The 17,411-nt window shown below is 31.5% G+C and overlaps 1 long non-coding RNA gene across 1 annotated transcript; it reads left to right on the top strand.

Moving 5' to 3' along the window:
* Nucleotides 1-407: 407 nt before the first annotated feature.
* LOC143240081 (uncharacterized) lies at nucleotides 408-15,757 on the top strand. The gene is made up of 2 exons (XR_013021565.1): nucleotides 408-689; nucleotides 15,444-15,757. It is a non-coding gene; the product is annotated as an uncharacterized LOC143240081 (long non-coding RNA).
* The last annotated feature ends 1,654 nt before the right edge of the window (nucleotides 15,758-17,411 follow it).

The following is a 17,411-nucleotide window of genomic DNA, read 5'->3' as shown; positions in this document are numbered from 1 at the left end:
GCGATCGCGAGGGTTAACTTTAGCCAGAGTTTGCATAACCGGAAACTACGATTTTATATAGATCACCAAATCTGTATTCCAGTCGGCTTATTAGAATAATCTCGATTAACCGTTTTTTGCTTGCAACTAAAGCAGAAATGTTTCGATAACAAGTATCCTGCTCAATGTTTCCATCGTAGAAACTTATGTTTAAAAACTGAACAACAATAAGAAAATAATCTTTAAGATGAAAGAAACATGAAATAATTGAACTTTGAAGCCGAAATTTTATCTTAATTTATGAAACCTGTAGACAAAAAAAAAAGCTTTTTTACTTAACTGAAAATATGTTTTGAGCCTGGTGTTTTCATTTTGAGCGTTAAACCGTTAATATGGATAAATAAAAGTACTTAATGATCTATAGTGTTCTTCTAGTTTCAATGAATGTTGATCGTTAGTTACGATTATAAACTATCTTTATAAAGCGATATTGGCTTTAGGTTTTAACAACTTTGTAAGATTGCATTTGGACGTCCGCATCCGAACTGAGAGTAATATATGAACGCCATCTTGACAGTCTAAAGTCTTCGACAATTTGATACTCATATGGAACGTTGACATCATCCAATGAAAGCTATTTGAGTTTATACTGACACTCTCCAGCGAAACAGTTGTACGAAAATGTGGGGAAAGACTGACATCTTAAAGTTGTAAGTAATGTTTAGATTTCTCTCTTTACTTGCTTTGTAATATTATTGTTGTTATTGAAGTGAAAATAATTTTTATTGTCAAACTACAATAATAAACTAGAGTCGAACAATTCCACTTCCTTCTTTCTAAATGTGTTTGTTTACTAGTCATAACAAAAGCTACGTCTTATTTTTTATATTAAATGATAGAAAGAAAAATCCCTTCACTTGATAATTCAAACTTAAAATAGCGGTTCACTTCTAATAAATTTGTTTGATATTGAGTGAATTGCAAAAAAACCAAAAAACATCCAAGATAAATTGCTTTTAGTTGTTTTAATTATACAATGTTTGAAGAAAAATGTTTGTAACGTGACAAAGGCTAATTTTTTACTGTTAACTACGACGATGACAACATGACTCTGACGTATATTCAAGAATGACACCTCAATTTTATTTCTGTTCTAGTTACTGCTATTCCTATATTTGGTTAAGAACGCAATAGTTACATATGGAACAACAAACTTTGTTAAGTATTTAGTATAAAAAATATGCATTTTGAGTAAATGCTTTTAGAAAATAACACATAGTGATTTATATTTTTTATTTTATGTCACATTATTCCAGCTAACTCTCTTGTTAAACGTTTATCAACGCCCTTCACAAATACATTTGTTCAATGTAACGAGTTTCCCATAAGGTTTAGTCAGAAAATATTTATATTTTGGTTCTGTGTCCGCGATGACGTTTAGTTTGTCGACAGTATTAATTAACGAGACGTTATGATACACTGCACGTTGTGAAAACAAGTCAAGAATTAACAGGAATTAATTATCATTGTTAAGCCAGTCGCAAAGTATAAAATAAAATGGGTAAGTGTTCACCGCTAATTTCCTTAAGGTGTTTTACACCTGCTAAAAGCTGAAACCAACTAAAGACCCTGTTTTAAAATTTACATTAGTAACGTATAAAAATAAATGTAATATTATATGTCTTTACTTACAATTACAATATTCACATTGTTCATAATTAGCCGGTTTTAATATTATATATATATACGATCATGTAATGTTCTGTTTCATAAATAAGTGTTGGAAACATTGTTTAAAATTGAAGGTCGAAGAAAATAAACGATTCGGAAAAAGTAATTCTGATACAAAACATTCTCAGATCATTAAAGTCATTATTAAGCACATTAAGTCTGAAAAAAAGTAATAACTAAACATTTTACTTATTACAATATTTAATTATATTTTCTACATATGATATGTAATGATCTCAGTAACAATATATTTAATATTACAGCAGATAGTAATTATCATTACTGTTCTTGTAAAATTCTGAAGTAAATTATCACTCATTTTCGTTGAATAATTACAGTCAGTTGTTTCATTATGCATGTCCTATTTTAATAACAACCCCTAGGAACACATCTGGTGGTCTTTGAAATTTCCTTTATAAGTATTTAGTGTGTTTATTAGGATATTATGCACTTCCGTAATCTGACGAATTACTAGTACACATATTCTGTATTTAGTGGTTAAAGTAAATTCTGAATCTCATAGCAACACTTTAAGAAGTCGGAATAAGCCTACATTTATGATTCTCTCAACGCTTCACTGGTTCTAGAACGAAAGTGCTGAGAAACATTCAATCGTAAAACACACGATTTTCCAGTCAAGATGGATCAAAACATTATTACTGTCAACGTTTCCAAAGTGACAGATGCCGTACATTAAGGTGTAGTTTACCACCAGAAGCTGCGGTCTGTATAACGAAAAAAGAATGGCTAAACACTGCAGTTCTTCATTGTTTCCGGTCATTATGTTCGCATTCTCAACGAGCATTTTACGAAAGAAGTTTTTAGCCATTATATAAGATAATAGAAAAACTTCCATGGCAACAGAAACACAGTGAGGTTTGTAACTGTTTGAAGTTTTATAGAACTATCACTATTTCTCTGGTGTTAACGTACATATAAAACGTTGTTAAATTCGAAAAACAAACAACTTGATAGGGCTTTAGTGAATTACTTGAGCTAATGAGGGTAAACCTTGAATAAAAAACAACAAAGTATATAATTTTCATCACAGAGGAACAAAATATATATTGCGTACATTGGTACAGTTGCTATAGAAAATTAACTGTAAAAAAGAAAGGTTGGATGAAAAAATTTGCAAGAATACAATAAAATATACAAAGAAAGAAACTAAAATTATGAGTATGTTTAAACTTTTTTCTGTTTTTTTGAGTGTATGTGTTTTCTCATAGCAAAACCACATCGGGTTATATATTTTTTCAGATTAAAAGCGTTATGCTATATGTTTTAATTTAATTCGTTTTGCATCTCTAAGAACGTTTTATCAAAACGTTTACGTATTTCAAAACAATTTTTTTTCAGAGAGAAATTAAAACCTATAATTTCTAATAACACAAAATCTCTCGAAAATATAGTGCACAAAGTTATAACAATAATTGTGTTCATAAGGTCCTGAAAATATTCGTTGTTACAAACCTTTAAGAGCTGTAGACAAAAACAAACAAACAGAACTAAAGGTTCGTTATGGATCAAGCAATCAACACTCCCATCGGTATTCGAAGGGAACGGTACAAAGTTTAGGCAGAAGCTAATCAGCAATGTGAGTTGGTTTACGAAAGAAGATCATAGCATTTTATTCTCGAAGGATTTTAAGGTTTTCTTCAAGTAGTTCAAAAGAAAGGTGGACATATTTACTGTCTTTATATTGTTTTTGTAATTGAAAAAAACATACGGCGAGTTCCAAATAATTAATTAATCATTTTAGCTGAAGTACAAGGGTTATAAAAGGAGTAAAATTACGAAAAACCACTTTGAATAAGATAACAATTAATTTATATTGGAACCATTTTTTTTAAGAAGCAGGCGTTCTTGTGACAGCATATAGCACACTATAAGTAGATGTTTTAAAATGTGTCAAATACAATAGAAGCTGCGATGTTAGTTATCCAGTTTCTTGTAATCTGAGATGTTTAAAATATTTTGTTCTATGTCAGTAACATGAGCAATGTCCATTATGTAATATTTTTATTGATACTAGATTCTTTCATAGGCTTCACTTTGTTTAACAAATACATATGAAAAACTAAATGTACTATAAAGGCTTAGGATCTCTTTTTTGATATTGTTGTAAGATAGCTGATAAAAACAATAAACCATGGGAATAGTAAACTGCCATACAGCTTGTACAAGTTTAATGAAGAAAGCAGACATGTTAAATCATATATGTTCTCCACTGAATAATACCATTTCAATTTCGTTATATTTACAAATCATTTCTTGTTAATCTATTACTGAATTAGCATAATATACTTCCATACATAAAATTATACATATGTTTTAAGATTTACTTAAAACTGAATATAAAAACAATACCAAATGAAACAGTGCAAAATTACGTTAATATCTACGATTTACTTTGTGTTAAAAATTTACTAAGAATTTGTTTGTTTCTTTTAAAATTATGTACAAAGCTACACAATTGGCTAGCTGAACTTCGCTCCCCAGGGGAATCGAAAGTCGGTTTTTAGCGATGTGAGTTAGCAGAGATTCAGCTCTGCCACTGGGGGGTATTTATTAAGGAACATTACACGGCATACTTATGTTATGATCTACTTTATTACTTTTTTTAGAGTAGTAAGGTTTCCGATTAACACAAAATGTTTAAGATATGCTGCCAAATCAGATATTGATTTAGCTAGAAAATTAGGGCGCCTGACTCGCAATCTGAGGGTCGCGGGTTTGAATTTCCGTCTTTCCAAACATGGTCTCCCTTTCAGCTCTGAGGTGTTATAACGTGAGGGTTAACCCCACTATTCGTTGGTGAAAGAATTGCCCCAGAGTTGGAGGTGAGTGGTGATGACCAGATGCCTTCCCTCTTGTCTTACACTGGTAAATTAGGGATGCCTAGCGAAGATAATCATAATGTAGCTGAGCACGAAATCGCAAACAAACCAAACCACATATTTAAAGAGATATTTCAGAAATATTAAATATGCTCAATTCTTCTTTCTATGTGAAGGAAACTTGATTGCTGGATGAAACAACTACTTTCCAAATGTCCACGAAATGTTTTCTCAGAAAAATAAAAAAACATATTTAGAAAAGAAATATTTATTACATTCTTCAATGCAACATTTGGAACTTGTATTGCCAGTTCAAAGACAAAAGTTTCAGAGTTTTAAGATGCATATTTTGAACGAAGACAATGAAAGAAAGAACTTAATTAACGCATCCGAGAAATAAAGATAAATTTGGACCGTCGAAAATTAAGTTGCTAAATAAATCCTATTTGAAATAATGATTACTTGAGAGTTTCTTTATTACCATAAAATTATTATAAAAAGATGAAGTTAAATGTTGTTTTTTTATTTATGTCTTAGTTCTGACCTCAATTCAGATGTGACATTTAATTGTCAGATTATTTACAAACATTATTGTTTCATGTACACACATATAGGCCTATAAGGATTCTGTTACATCAACATTACATGTAATATCACGAAAATTGTTTTAAGAAATAACTTTCTACTTGTATACTATGATATGAGAAAGGTGCCCAGAACAATACATACAGGACACAGAAAAATAAGGAACAAAAGAACAGCTGTTATACATGAACGAAGAGCTTTGATTTATTATGGATAATTTTAATCTTTTCTATTACCATGCTATACAAGCAAGGCTGGTCTCTATCTATATACTCTATCGGTTTCTGGCCTAAGAAGCAAATTACTAAAAACATTACGTTAAGTATTGATAACACATTGGCCCCTCGCCAATGTCTCTCATCTTAATGGCAATAGAGCCACTGAGCCGTCACTTGCATATGCCAGTTTAGTAGCTCAAGTGTGTTTGAGAATCCTGATTTAACAATGTCGACAAGGATACAGCAACGTCAGAAGATTTTAGTGTTTGGTTCCATGCGATTCCAGGAAGGATTGGTCATGATCTAGCGCTTAATATATATCCGGAGGTTTTAATACTTACGTCGGATACGTATACTGAAGGCTGAAGAAATCATGCCAGTTGTGTAAAAAGAGACGGGTTTTACATGGTTGTTGAATCATGACGTCCGTTTGATGTCATAACATGACATTAATTTTATTGCGGCACTAAGAAATTTTTCTTTGTCTGAAACTACGCAGAACTGCTTTAAAACATTTTTGTACCAGAAATAAGACAGCTTATCTGTACATCCCAATGACTACACAACAGGTCTTCAGTTTCGAATTAAAGCATTAAATAAGAAAAATACGCAGTAGATGGTTATAAAATAAAGCAATAGATGGATTAACTTAACAGAACCTTGATAATTAACAATAAACACTCCAGGTCATTATTTCCAGGAATATATAATGTAATTGTCACCAACAAATGTTTTTGATTAAAAGTACCTAATTTATTAGATAACCTCAGGTTTTCCTTCACAGTAAATAAATACTACAAAGTATTCATGCACTTGTGATCGAAACTGCTACAACATATTCATATGTAACTCCAATTATTCATAAAAGTTAAATTACCTTTCACGAGTACATAGTTATGGAAAGCTTATCAATTATACTTAAACTTTTAAGATTCTATTGTGGCCGCAAGCGTATTTGATTTTCTATTGCATACTTGAAATACCATTGTATTGAACAACAGAAGTTTTACTTTATTAATTTGAATTCATGACCCACTTCAACTTAACGATTTCAAATAATGGAATTTTTTGAAGGCTAGAAATGACAAAAGTTTCTTGTTACATTCATTTATTTAAAACATTTTTTGAAAATCAATTACTGTTATTTATTCATTAGAAACAGGTTCAGTTACATTTAAGCTGTTGTTGGACTACGAAAATGGAATGGCTTATTAGAATTTTTATGTATTATGATTTCAAATAACCTTAAGTTGAGTTTAATTTTGATTCAGAAGTTTATTAAATGTTGAGATTTATCAAATTTATGATATTTGCCAAGAAGATTGATACACAGTTTTCTTTCTTGATACAAATATATTTTAATATACAAATAATAATAAAATTTATAATAACGGTTATTGCATATATTTATTACAAATAATGATTTGTATACAAACGCCTTACAAACTTACAAACAACATTAAGACTTCTATCTGGTCTGGAACAGAATATTTTGTCGACGGTTTATTATTAACGAAATAATTATATACGTGATGGCGAGAAACCAACTTGAGGAAAAATGTATCTCAAGACGGTTGGTATGGGTGTTAAAACTTTTACTAAAATAAAGTATAGAACAACGTTTAGACCTTCTTAGATCATTCACTGGCTAAAAAATTAATTCTATGTTGATATCAGCACAGTTCACTTAACGGGAAAGTTATCTCCGCTGCTCAGACGAAGATACGCAACGTTCTTTAAGAAATATTAACCTCCAAAAGTAATTCACTTAAGGTAAACAGTTTGTAATGTTTGAAATCTATAAACGTTCCTGGTCAAGTATTTGTAATTTCCGATTAGTAAGCGTTAATCACAGTTATAGCTTCAGAGGTTTATAGTATACCAACTGTAGCAAACCAACAATATAAACTTCTCTTCGCGTTGCATTGGTTATTACTTTTTATTAGCTTGAGAGAAGATTTTCTAGAAATTTTAGCTAAGGCAACAATACTGATATTTTATGATGACGAGAAATCAACTTTAATTAAAATTTTAAAACCTATACTGGAATTTACATACATGTATATACATTATTGATTCTTACACTGGAGAATCTTCTAGAAATGTAGTAAGTCTGTTTTTTGTTTGTTGTTGAATCTCGCGCAAAGTTACACGAGGGCTATCTGCCCTAGCCGTCCCTAATTTAGCAGTGTAAGACCAGAGGGAAGGCAGTTTGTCATTACCACCCACCACCAACTCTTGGGCTACTCGTTTATCATCGAATAGTGGGATTGAACGTTACATTATAACTTTCCCACGGCTGAAAGGGAGAGCATGTTTGGTGCGTCGGGGATTCGAAACTCGGCCCTCAGATTAAGAGTCGAACGCCTTAACCTACCTGGCCATGCCGGGACAGAAATGTAGTAAGTAGGAGGGAAGTTTGCAATACACATTTGACAGAATAAGTTACATGCATTTGTAAATATATAACTAAAACAAATATCGATACCAAAATGGATATATAACAATAAATCTGTAAAAAAAATCCATTCTTTAATTGTTCCTAAAACTCAATCTAAAGATCACTAAGAAAAAAATTATAATGACATTCTTTTAAATAAAGCAAAAATGCAGAAAGTTTGTTCGTGAACACCATTTAGTTAAAGAGAGAGATAACTATATAATAACTGAAATGTCGGTTTCGGAAATGTTGTTGACAGTGCCATTTACAAAGACTGCAAAAATGTCAAAACGTCTTGGCACTTATAAAAGTTCATTTCGATTTTTTTTAGCCTGTGCTTTCTTTCATATTATATATTTTGTTTAACCTTACTTAAAACCAAATTTAAATAAATTTAAGTGTGGTATAATGTATTGCAATTAATCATGAATTCGATCATAAAATATTTCATATTTTTAAAAGTTTATAGAATATTTTTTAATTTTTAACGTAACAAAATTAATGCGAGTTTAATTTAGTTTAATCGAAATGCCATGGATTGCTTTAACAATGTTGAGATGTCTAGTGAAAATATTCTATCTTCCAAAAATTTGAAGTGATTATTTTTACATTCCTCAGCTTTCAATAAATCCAAAATATGTTTTAAAGGGAATATTTATTTAATATGTTTAATTTAAATTATTCATGACCTCCAAAGTATTCATTGCTCTATTTTCTTATCTAAATTTGAATAACATAAATTCATGAAACAGTTTATAGATTTTCTTTTGTAGGATTGCGTGCACTTGCTGTCCCTAAATGTGAAGTGATGGACCACATGTAAGGCAGCTAGTCAACAACACTTATTGCTATCACTTGGGCAACACTTATCAGGCCATACAGTAGAAGTTGGCCATCACTCTTATTAAGCCCCCAGAGCTACAAAATGCGGAGCGTGTTTTTTTTTGGCAGCTACGGGATGCGAGCCACGGTACCTAAAATATACGTTCCAGAACATGCACGAACCATTCGGCAGCACTAGCCCATTTACAAGCGCCAAGTATGTTTATTAAATCAGGGAGTATAGTTTTACGAGTTTACAGCGAAAACTTTATTATAGATATACTAAGAAAGAAATGAAGACCCGTTAGCTGATATTTTCCAGACAAGCTTATTTTTGATTTAACAAAAGGAGGTCTATTAGAACAGCAGATCCACAACTTTTGCTCCACAGTAAGAAAAATGATATATATTTCTCTCTTTTTTATTTTACAGTTTGAGCGTAACGTTACACATAGCAACCCTAACTTTTGAAGTGATAGACCAGAGAAAATGCAGCTGGTCAACAGCACCCAGTTTTAAAAGGTTTTGCGTTTCTTTTATCTGATCAAAATTTATCGTCACTCATACAGCGTTCTAAAGGCTACGGAATGAGACGCGCGCTTATATGGCAAAACAATGCAAATCACGAATCGTTCTATTCACTCTCTGCGCACCCTAATCAGTAATTCACACCTGTCCTTATACTTTTCTGCGGTAATTAGTTCTAATTACCTATTAGAAATTCTACACCTGCACGCAATCCCACAAAAGAAAATCTATAAACTGTTTCATGAATTTATGTTATTCAAATTTAGATAAGAAAATAGAGCAGTGAATACTTTGAACATATCTTAAAGTGTTCTACTATAGTATATATTCAAATAAATATTTACAGAGATATCTTTGAACTAAAGTACAGTTATCATGGTAGATTAGATATCATTTAACATTACATCCACGATTAAATATGTCACATGTAGAATTTTGTCACTTAATATAACAGATATTTTATCTTTATTAGATAAAAGATTAGCCATTGTCTTTTCTAAAAGAACTAAATAATCTTTCAGGGTAGGTACAGTATCTAACATCGCTGTAAAAACACAAGAAGAAAGAATACACAATCTATTTCAGGTTAAAAGTGAATAAAGCATTTTAAGGCATTAATACCGTCATTACTTCTCTAAGCCATTAGTATTTAGGCTTATTTAAATATGTTGCAAGTGATTAAAACAGATGTTTCTGAGATTAGATTATAAAGTTGATCTTAAGCACTAGTGTAGGCGACCAGAAAAGAAAAATAAACCTGAAATTATTGTTTTGTGACATTGATTTTTGCACGATATTTTTGATATATTTCCAATTTATGATTGCGTACGGATAAAGTAAAGGCGTAATATTCATACGGCATCTGTAAACGCCAGCCTTACGTATCTGAAACAAACACATTAGTATAAAACGAATGAATCAGATAATTATTACAATCCTTTCGTGATTCAATGCAACCATGTGAATTAACAGATGTTCCTAACAAATTGTGATTATACACGAGTTTGACTGTGGTAATTCTGATCTATTAATATATCACAACCAGCAATAATAATAGTTGTCATTTATACAGAGAACTGCACGCATAATGAACTGATGTAATTTTAGAAAAGGAACTCTTTTGAAATAAGTAAGATAATTAGATATAGATCTTTTTTTTTTCTTTTAGATCGATCTCTTCAATTTCTCTAAATTCATGGTGTAAAATGTCAGATAAAGAAACGCATAAAAAGGCTTAAGTCGGCATCCTTTTGAAAGAAATACATTTCTTCACTGTAATCTCTAGAGCTGGTGCAGAAGAGAAAATTAGATTTACAAGGGTAGTTGTTTTCAATCTATCTTTCGCTTTGTTTTGTTAAAATGGTATCTAATCTTACCTTCAAAGTTACTGTTTCTTGTTAAATTCAATAGGAAAGCTTAGACAGCTTTTAGTTTCATAATGCGTCATAAGGGCAACAGCAACCAAGTGTGTCGAGAAATTAGAAGCAATGTAATTTATAACTACCTCAAAGGATATCGTTTAAGCTGTAAAAGTAGATTTGTTGGCTTAGGAAAGCAGTTCAGAATGTACTTAACAAAGTTACTGATTACAGAGCAATCTAATGAAGCTTAATTTCAAACTTTTTTTTTCTTTTAAATGTGTTAACTAAAGTCGATCAACGCTTTCATTTTGGAAAGGCAACGTTACAGAAGTATGTAACTAAAGTCTACCGCTAAGTCTTTAGTTACTACCAAATCACATAGGTGTTATTGATGTGACAATTCTGAGAGTGTCTTTGAAGAGGTTTTAAAGGCTTGCTTCTTGTTGAGTTCGTTAACAGAAACGTAAAGATGTATCTTCAGCAAGATATTGGCACATTCAAACAGTTTTAATATTCATACACAGTTTTTATTGTTTTAAAAACTTTACACTTCAACTACGGTCGCTTAAATCTATTTAGTAATATTAGCACTAAAACCTGAAAATTTATTAACCACGAACATTTGACAACTGTATAAAATATATTATGAACAGAAGTAATGAAACACACAATTCAGTGAAATTTAAAATTTCTTTTATAATAAAATCTTTTCTTTTATGGAGAAAATTAAAAATAAATTTGACATGAAAACTGGATCATATCCTTTCTCCACATACACACACATATTTATACACTAAATTCTGCTTAGGGCCACGAGGCACGCTTGCAGCAATTTTTCCACGACTTGGTTCATTACAACTGTTTAAAAAATATATTTCATAAGATCAGCATAATATTTTGATCAAATGATCGAAATGTATTTAATGTTAATTCAGAACACCAACACTGTAGTTAAAATTTCGTTCCTAGACGACATAATGTCAAGAACCAGAAAAATATTCAAACTCAAAGAAACAATATTCCAGTTATCTTAAGGTCCTTTAAGGACATACTGTTAAAAACCTAAAACAGTCTCAAGCTCAGAAGACCAACAGTCTGGTCACCGTGATTTTCTTTTGTAACGTACTCTTTGACAGATAAACAGACTGAAACTTAAAACGTGAACTAATGAAATTTTAAAGTTTAGGGTAATATAAAAGTTACTTGTGTGCCTACACTCTTAAAAAAGGGGTTGTTATTTGTGAAAATTGTATATACTAAATAATAAATACGTAACTACATACGAATATTTTTCCTCTTTCCCTTTGTCAACTTTAAGACAAATATTGAAAGGGTGATTTAAATCCTGTAGATGAAAAATAATTTGAAGAATAAGTTTTTTATAATTTGTTCATATATATATATATGTTAGTTTGTTCGAAAAATAATGGCCGATTTTAAATTTTAACTTTAATAAGATGTAAAAAATTTAAAGTTAACTTTATTGATTAAAATAGAAACCTAGTGAATCTACTTTTGCCAACGAGAAACAATATTATTTATGCCATGACAATAAAACTATGACGTCCTAGAACTCAAAAATTATTTAAAACCATTCTCTGCTGCTGCTCTGTTGTTGAATATTTTGTTCTGTAAAAAGCCGTCCAAATGCTTGAAAAACTGGTGGGTGACAAGTCTTGAGAGTAAGGCGGCTAAAGCAATGTTTCGTAACCTAATTTGTTGAGCTTCTGGAGCGTCATTTGACGACTGTGTGGCCGAGTATTATCATGAAGCAACATTGATCCATTTGAATGACTAATGCTGGAATTTTTCACGCAAATTTTTATACATTTCTTCCAATACTTGACAGTAAACCTCCGCAGTGATATTTTGGCCCTGGTTGAACAAACTATAATAGAAAATACCAGCCGCAGACCATCGTACAGTGACCATAATCTTCTGTTGGTGCAACTTTGGTTTTGAGAAGTGTTTTCGAGCCTCATCACGGATGAGCCACTGCGCAATGGCCTTCTGTCGTTGTAAGGATCCACTTTTTTCACAGGTGACAATTCGAACAAGAAATAGGCCATTTCTGTTGCGCAAAATTAACATAGAACACAGATCAGAACGGTTATTTTTTTATTTTCACTAACTTTGTGTGTAACTCACTTGTCGAGCTTTTTCACATTTTCAATTTGCTCGAGATGGTCTGAAATTGCGGAAAAGCAAACACACAATTCTTTTACCATTTCTCAAACAGTGTAAGAAGGCAGCTACTCATCACCACCCACCGTCATCTGTTGGGCTACTCCTTTACCAACGAATACTGGGATTGACCGTCATATTATAACGCCCCCACTGCTGAAAGGCGGAGCATGTTTGGTGCGACGGGGTGTTTGAACCCGCGACCCTCAGATTACGAGTCGAACGCCTTAACCCACCTGGCTCTGCTGGACCTAAAATTATAAGAAAGTAATGCTATTTCCTTCCCTGATCCTACACATCATATACATTGGATATTAAACTAACATTAGTTTCTTTTATTTTCACAGTTTAATACAATTAGTGTTATTCATATAAAAACATTCTATAGGCAAAGTGGTATGTATAAGTTGGAAAATATGACTTCTAACTGTTGTGTTATTATTTGTCTACAATACCAAAAACAAATATATTAAAGAGTAGGTGAAAGAGTAGCCCAATAGTTGGCGGTGGGTGGTGATAGCGAGCTGTCTTCCCTCTAGTCTTACACTGCTAAATTAGGGACGGCTAACGCAGATAGCCTTCGTGTAGCTTTACACAAAATTCAAAAAAACAATTCTTATAATTTAAGGATGTGTAAAATCACAATGTTCTCCTTTTGTGTAATTTTAAAAAAGTACAGTTAGAAAGAAGGCTGCAAAACAAAGCATTCCCAGTTATTAGACAAGTCTTTTTAATTTTATTAGGCCTAAAAAAGTTTCTTAATTTGCCATATTAGGAGTTTCATATGATATTATTTATATTTTAGCTGTTTATAATATTTATCCATTTTCAGAACTTCTACTTAAGGAAACTTAAAATCTTTGCATCCTGATTTTCAAATCAAATATTATCATATAGCAGGAACTTTCACTTTTCATACCTCACGTTGATGGGTAGCAGACACTCGATTCTATACACTGACATTGTGTTTCATGCATGTTTCACTAAGATGATATTTAGATATTATTAACCTCAGATTCAGGTTTAAAGATTTCAATAAAACGGACACTTTGGACGTTATAAACTTTGCATTTACATACACGAATCTCTAAGTTATTTATGTTTACTACCTCACAGTTTGTTAGATGTAGTAGAATTTCTTTTACATTTACAAGACTTCTGGATAGAGCTCGTACTCTCATTCCCATTTTTCAGTAAACAGGTTTCTCTATTTCTCACTTTAAACAGAAAAATTATTCACCTTTGTGGGAAACTCAGTAATATTCTTCTTAAGATTAGGGTTAAGAAGTTTTACAGACTATCGCGATTAAAAAAACAACAACTTACAACACTACATTAATGTATTTATATACTGTTTACGATTATAATGAACATCTTAAGCTTATTGACTACCATTGGTTTAACCTCACATTAAGGATAATATTATGATAATTAGTACTAGGTGTACAACAGTTCCGTACATAGTCTGACTTTACGTAATTTGTTTAGTTACATTAGGCTTTGATAATTGATTTCTTTACCATGGTAACAAGTGCTGTAGCTTTTCTTACTAAGTCTTGTTGTCATTATTGAACTATTTAGAGGTTTAATGTGTTTCTTTTCTGTCTTTTAAAGATGAGTTAACATCATCTAGTGCTTCCTTTAGCCAGTTCCTTGTACTTGCTGTTTCTTTTGAATTATTTTTAAAGTTTTCATGAACGACTCAGCTATTCTTTTAATTTCTTATTTTGTATCTTCTTAAAGAGTAGATAGCACTACAGGTAAATTACTGCTACTAGCTGGATACTCTCTAAATGGCGAGATGGGTCGTTGTAACTCTTCTCAAGTTACACTGTAAAATGGATTCATGAGTTTGCATTGATCAAAAGACGTGTTATAAAGGATACGAGAAAAATATGGCATGTGCTGCTGATGTTACACTTTTAAAATAAAATTAATTCTACCACAGCAGTTCAAACCGACAGCTAGAGATTGTGTGTCTCCTAAGTGAGATATACCGTATTATTTATTTATTATTATTTTCATTAATACTTTTAGATAATATACTGACTATAGTTCTGTTTTTTATTGTTATATATTTATTTTAAAAACTATTTTACATTATTAACTTAATATATCCATTTAAAACTAACCTAAATCTCCTGTTCCAGTGAAATCCTGTGATATATTATTGGGATTATGACCGAAAATATTGTTAACAACAAGGGCACCCAAGTGATTAAACAACGCATTTTAATATTTATAAGTAAAAAACTAAGAAAAGTATATCTAATTAGCTTTTAATGATTGCCAAGTTGACTTTTAGCTTCACTTGCTCTGATTGTAAGTTAATATCAACTTGTAAATGTACCTCTCAACTCGTTTGTCAAAAGTATCGAAGCTGTGTTTACTTGTGAGATGTGCTTATTATGAGACTAATTATTATGTTGATCAACACAGTCTTGTAGGAAATGTTCCTGATGTTAAATAAAATAGTAATAATTTTGTAGTTGTAATGAGTTTTTGGACTTAACTTCATTGTTCGACAACTCACCATATGGTAAAATTAACCGGGAGTAATGCTATCAGTGCTTATTTACACATTTTGAATACGTGTTCCAATAAAAAAACAAAACAAACCTAATACATGATAAATGATCTCTTTTTTGAGCGTATGTGACAGGGACAGCTAATTCGTTCTCTGGTAGATAAGATGCGCAAGATTTTACTGCAAATTTTACTTCTTGGTTTTTTTCAATCTATCTGAAATATCCAGGCTCTACTGCAGGGAATATGAACAGCAAAACACTAACAGCATAGCTCAGCTAAACAGAAAATGTCGTAAATGGAGAATCTATCACTGCAGAGGGAGTGCTGGCGCATCTAAATCTTACCAATGTGGACAGAAAAGTGTTTCTTCTCTCTTTGGTGGACGATAACGATGCTTTTATGAGGAACTCTTCTACTTTGCCTGCAGGCTTTGAGATGAACGATGGCCTGTTTTTCTCAGATTTTTCCTGATCCTTTGTATGAAAAGAGTAGAACTGTGCTCAACGAAATGTAATGAAATGAAGTCTTAATAAACTTGAACACTTTGTAACTCACAATTTTGACAAGAGTGATTTCTTTCTATAATTGTTAGTTTGGTGAAGTTCCTAAAATTCAGGATATGTAAAATTCCATACTTAAAAAGTAATGTAAACAAAAAAGGTTATATTTTTTCTTGTTCTGGAACCTTTTACATATATTTTTTTTATGTGAGATGTAACAGTTGGTCTCTCTTTGTTCGTGAAATACAGTTACTTTTGCCAGAGATACATACGTACCTGCGTATGCGCAGCCAACTATTTTAAACATAATTTTGCCAAAAAATCTATTTTGTTTGTTTTATTGTTGTTAAGTGCAAAGCAACATAATGAATTACGTATGTGCTGCTCACTACGGATATCGAAACTCAATTTTAGCTCCGTAAGTTTGCAGACTTACCGTCGAACCACTTGAAATTTTTACAGAGGAAGCAGTATGTAAATCATAAAAGGAATCGCGACATAAATAAACACTATTAATCATTTACGAGGGAACCATTCTCTGTTTTTGAAACGTGATTGACGCCAGAAAAGTTTGTATTCTTAAAAGTGGTTATTACTTACCTTGAGCTTGGAATATCTGCGCACAGTAGTCCCTAATTTTGAATTAACGGATTAGCAAGAAGGTCCTCTTGTCTGATCCAATGGCAGGATCTGATAACCGTTTTTAGAGAATAATTTACAGTTCCAAGAGTTTATCGTGTTCTTCTGACAACGGCTTGCAATTCATGAATTTTCAAATTCATAATGTGAGCATAAAAATTATAGGCCACGCCTTGTCTGTTGTGAAAAAATATTTGTTGGCCATTGCTCGTTACTTAATAAATTTAGATTACGTGGGATACGATTTTGGTTTGTTGATAAATTGATTGTAATACTTGTTTTGTTGTTTAGAATCTCAATATATAAATATTTTTTTCTGATATGAACTATGATTATTCATTTTATCGAAACTTGAAGAAAAGATAAGTTCCTTTTTTTTCAGTACCTTTTCCTAGTATATGAATATACATTAGGATTTGCTGTAGTTACTTTAAAAAGTACGTAGCGTGTATGATATCTTACATTTCCTATGAAAAAAAAAAAAAAAAATTATATTTCACGATAATTAATTAAAATATCTTAATCTTAAGTAATTATCCGTGCTTCGGAATATTATATTTCTTCATTCCCAAATAAGTTTACTCATCGAAACACAAAATTTATTTTAAATGACTGCAATATATCTTTATCTTCAGGTTGAACAATATTCTGTGTTCCACGCTGAGAAGAATTAATTGTCATCAGTGAGGAAGATAATAATTAGGGTTTAGTTATGGTTTTAACAAGTCCGCTTTCTTTCTTTACCCTACAGCTGAATAATTATAAAACACTTCTCACATCTTCTGTGATTTAGGTTTGTAATTAAGTGAACGTTGCCTCGTCGAAACTCAATGTAGCAGCTGTAGTGTGGTTGACATAACATTGTACTTTCTTCTTTACTTTCACTCAAAAGTTCTTGTTTCTAATGGCATGAAGATTACGAAGTAGTTTAAAAAATAATTAAAACATCACACTTTAGCAACTGTTGGAAGGGGAGATCTTAACAAATCACAAAACTTTGAAATATATGAGGAAGAAGGAAACGCTCGAGGCTTTTGAAAGTTTAACGAATGAAT

This window comes from Tachypleus tridentatus, chromosome 13 (genome assembly GCF_004210375.1).
Source record: "Tachypleus tridentatus isolate NWPU-2018 chromosome 13, ASM421037v1, whole genome shotgun sequence".
Taxonomy (NCBI): domain Eukaryota; kingdom Metazoa; phylum Arthropoda; class Merostomata; order Xiphosura; family Limulidae; genus Tachypleus; species Tachypleus tridentatus.
This window is presented reverse-complemented; position numbering and strand designations above follow the sequence as displayed.